Below are 4,972 nucleotides of genomic sequence, written 5' to 3' on the forward strand. Positions count from 1 at the left end.
CACCTAAGGACACATCATGATGTGGATTTTGAAGTAAATCTGTATAATGCTGAGAGCGTAACCCATTTTGGTTGCAAAAATTGGGAAGCATTTTGCAAGATGTATGGTTTTGATGAGGGTATGCTTGTCACCATGGATCTTGGTGATCCCTGGCATCGACCAAGACAATATGGACATTTGGGTCCTTGTTGATACGCCTCCAGTCTACCGCTATGTGAGTTTCTCAAACATAGTTAATTATTAACTAATTTATATTGTTTATTTCAAAATAGTTGACAACTTATTTCCATTGACAGCTTATTTTGATTGTTCAAAAAATGTGCGGAACATGGTAGACAAAACCCACTACACCGATGGCTCCGAGTTAACTTATCAGGAGAAAAATCATCTGGTCGGATTTTGTACTAATCTTGAGAATTACAATATCTACAATCAAACTCCTCAACATTATGGTCAATACGTGCCACTAGTGCACGTGTTGAACTACGGTAACTACCATGGAGATACCCTGGTAAGATTTTTTACTATTACGACATCCGTGCATCTTTTGCATACTTCTAAAACTAGTACATCATTGCTAACTATGAAGTTATTACTATGTTTTCCAACAGAGAATCCCAGAGGATTGTGTGCCTCATTTGATGTATCAGAATGGCAGCCTTCATGTTTTGAACTTATATCCAGGTCATCCTAGAAATCTCAACTGTCCATACCGGATTTCTAGAAGAAGTGGAGACATGCTAATCAGAGAATGGAAAAAAATGTATGGACAGTCGTAAGGAGGTTCTTGGAAGCAAAAGGAAGCGCCGCGCAAGAATTGGAGACAGGATGATCTCCATTCTCCATAATGGAGAGTCAGGGTCTATATTGTTTTATGCTATTTTACCTTAAATAGGGTATTTAGGTCCTGCCTAATATTGATGATCATGTGCTAAGAACAATTAAGTCGGGTTGGTTCGATGACTATCAGGATGATGATCGTATGACTTGTTATTAATAACGAGTAGAAGTTGTATGATGATGATTAGTAGGACTTGTTAGGATTAGTATTACTTTCGACAAACTCGCGGTCTCGAGACTTGTAATGTTCTATCTTTGTTCGGTCTTTTGAATTCGGAGACTAATATGATGAATTGTATTCGGAGACTAATCTTCTATTGTATTCGATGAATCTGCTGTTGCTGTGTGGTGCTGTTTATATTCTGTCCAATAATATATTTTGTAATCTGTGCAAATATCAGAAAAGAAAAAAAATCCCTAATATACATACTAATGGCGCATCACCCCAACATGCGCCATTAGTATGCCAAAGGATACTAATGGCGCATCACCCAGCAGTGCGCCATTAGTATGGAAAAGCACATGGGTAAATATGGCCCCCTAGGAGGCATACGAATGGCGCACCGTGGCCTATACTAATGGCGCACTGCCTGGTGCGCCATTAGTAGCGTGGTACTAGTGGCGCACCAGTAGTGCGCCATTAGTAGGCAAAACTGGTGCGCCACTAGTAGGCCTTTTCCTAGTAGTGACGGATGCACTAGAGCTATAAGTTTATGAAAGCTCAATAAGAAAACTAAGTGGTTGTGCATGCAACTTGCTTGCTCATGAAGACCTAGGGCGATTTGAGGAATCCCATCGTTGGAATATACAAGCCAAGTTCTATAATGAAAAATTCCCACTAGCATATGAAAGTGACAACATAGGAGACTCTCTATCATGAAGATCATGGTGGTACTTGATACGTCTCCAACGTATCTATAATTTATGAACTATTCATGCTAATATATTATAATTCTTGGATATTTTACAGTCATTTTATAGCAACTTTATAACATTTTTAGGACTAACCTATTGACCCAGTGCCCAGTGCCAGTTGCTGTTTTTTGCTTGTTTTTTTACGTCGCAGGAAATCAATATCAAACAGAGTCCAAACACCGCAAAACTTTTTGGATAATTTTTATGGACCAGAACACCCAGGATGGGCCAGAGCAGCACCTGGGGGTGCCCCGAGGGGGGCACAACCCACCAGGGCGCGCCTGGGCCTACTGGCACGCCCAGGTGGGTTGTTCCCACCTCAGTGGCCTCCCGCACCCCCTCTTCGCTCTATAAATTCACAAATATTCCAAAACCCTTCAGGGAAAACCTAGATCTATAGCCACCGAAAACAATTCTAGACCCTTTCCGGCACCCTGTCGGAGGGGGGAATCATCTCCGGTGGCCATCTTCATCATCCCGGCGGCGACCACGATGAGGAGGGAGTAGTCCACCCTCGGGGCTGAGGGTTTGTACCAGTAGCTATGTGTTTAATCTCTCCCTCTCGTGTTCTTGATATGTCACGATCTTGATGTATCGCGGGCTTTGTTAATATAGTCAGATCATATGGTGTTTTCCCCTCTCTATCTTGTTGTGATGAATTGAGTTTTCCCTTTGAGATTTCGCTTTATCGGATTGAATACTTTTATGGATTTGAGAACACTTGATATATGTCTTGCAATTGAATACTCGTGGTGACAATGGGGTATCGTATTGGTTCACTTGATATAGGTTTTGGCACTCAACTCGCGGATTCCTGTGGTGACATTGGGGTAATCTATGCATAGGGGTTGATGCATGTTCTTATATTTGTTTCTTCGGTAGAAATATTGGGGCACTATTTGAAGTTCTTTCTGTTGGATTGAGTATTATGAATATGAATTTGCTTTGGTGTTATTTTAGTACAAACTCTAGGATAGATCGAGCAGAAAGAATAGCTTTGTGTTATTTTAGTACGAACTCTTGAATAGATCGAACGGAAAGAATAGCTTTGAGGTGGTTTCGTACCCTATGAGGGAGTCCTGGATTAGGGGGTCCTCGGGCGTCCGGGCTATGCAACATGGGACGGACTAATAGGCCGCGAAGATACAAGATAGAAGACTTTCCCCCGTGTCCGGACGGGACTCTCCTTTGGATGGATGGCAAGCTTGGCGTTCGGATATGAAGATTCCTTTCTCTGTAAACCGACTCTGTACAACCCTAGCCCCCTCCGGTGTCTATATAAACTGGAGGGTTTAGTCCGTAGAGGCAATCACAACCATACAGGCTAGACATCTAGGGTTTAGCCATTACGATCTCGATGTAGATCAACTCTTGTAACCCGTATACTCATCAAAGTCAATCAAGCAGGAAGTAGGGTATTACCTCCATCAAGAGGGCCCAAACCTGGGTAAACATCGTGTCCTTGCCTCCTGTTACCTTCGATCCTTAGACGCACAGTTCGGGACCCCCTACCCGAGATCTGCCGGTTTTGACACCGACATTGGTGCTTTCATTGAGAGTTCCACTGTGCCGTCGTCGAAAGGCTCGATGGCTCCATCGATCATCTAAAACAATGCTGCCATGAAGGAGATATTTCTCCCCGGCCAGATCTTTGTATTCGGCGGCTTCGCACTGCATGCCAACTCGGTTGGCCACCTAGAGCAGATCGATTGCTATGCCCCTGGTCACCAGATCAGTTTTGGAAATCTGAACTATGTCGCTGATATCCGAGGAGACTTGATCTTCCAAGGGTTCGCGGCTCCAACCGCCGCTCTGGCCTTAGATCCGGAGCGCGTCACCAGGTCCGAAGACGGGAGTCTAGAGCCCGCCGGACTCCCTGCGGCTATAGAGCTCAACACTGGAGAACCGGAGAGAATAGCGTCTCCGGCAGCCATCACAAAGCTGGACTCTCTTCCGGACGCTAGCTCCGAACCCTCCAAGCCCGCGTCATGCGAGCTCGGCCAGGAAACTTCTGTCCCTGTCCAAACCTTGCTCTTAAACGAGGCTTTGGACTTAATGCGATCCCTCGCCATCACAGAGGAACCGCTTCCGAATTGCGCTCAGCCCGGACTAGGGGCTGAGAATAGGGAATTTTACTTCCCACCCACCACCCACTTCATAGCCACTGTCGAGGATCTAACCGACATGCTCGATTACGCCTCTGAAGACATCGACGGTATGGACGACGATGCCGGAGAGGAGCAGGCCCAAAACCCGCCGTTCATCGGACGTTGGACGGCCACTTCCTCATACGACGTGTACATGGTGGACACACCTAAAGAAGGCGACGACAATGATGAGAAGGATCCAGTCGAGGACGCACCTCCTCAGATACCACCAAAGCATCGACGTTAGCGGCGCCGCTCTAAATTGCGTCGCGGAAAGGACAGCAATACCGGCACGGGAGACAATGATACTCCGGAGAACGTCGAAGACCAAGAAGACCCCATCAAACCAACATCTGAACAGGATGATTGTAACACCCCGCATGTAACTTGCCATATTTGTAACTCCGACTCTTGCCATTTTCGGCTATGTGTTATGTTTTTCCCTCCGTTGTCTCGTTTTGTATTTTGTTATGTCATGCATTTTCATATCATGCCATCATGCGCATTACATTCGCATACGTGTTCGCCTCATGCATCCGAGCATTTTCCCCGTTGTCCGTTTTCCAATCCGGCGCTCCTATCTCCTCCGGTGCACCCCTCTAGTTTTCTTTCGTGCGCGTGTGTCAAACTTTCTCGGAATGGACCGAGGCTTGTCAAGTGGTCTTAATATACCACCCGGAGACTACCGGTCAAGTTTCGTTCCATTCGGAGGTCGTTTGCTACTCCAACGGTTAACCGGCATCCGCAAAGTCCATTTGAGTGTCCAGCAAAACCCCCCTCCAAAACCAGCCCAAAACCCACCAAACTCTCTTCCATGCTCTAGGTCGTTCGATCACGATCGTGTGGGCGAAAACCGCACCTCATTTTGAGCCTCCTAGCTCCCTCTACCTATTTATATGTGGGCATCCCGAAAACGAAATCGCAGTCTCCCGTAACCCTAATTTCCCCTCTCCGCGGGCGGACGCGTCCAGCGCCCGCCGGACAAACGCGCCGCCACTCCCGGCCAGTGGCGTCGCGCCACGTCACCCCGCCGCCGATCCCGTCGCGCCAGGCCCGTCGGGCCCGGATCG

The sequence above is a fragment of the Triticum aestivum genome, chromosome 1D (assembly GCF_018294505.1).
Source record: "Triticum aestivum cultivar Chinese Spring chromosome 1D, IWGSC CS RefSeq v2.1, whole genome shotgun sequence".
NCBI lineage: Eukaryota > Viridiplantae > Streptophyta > Magnoliopsida > Poales > Poaceae > Triticum > Triticum aestivum.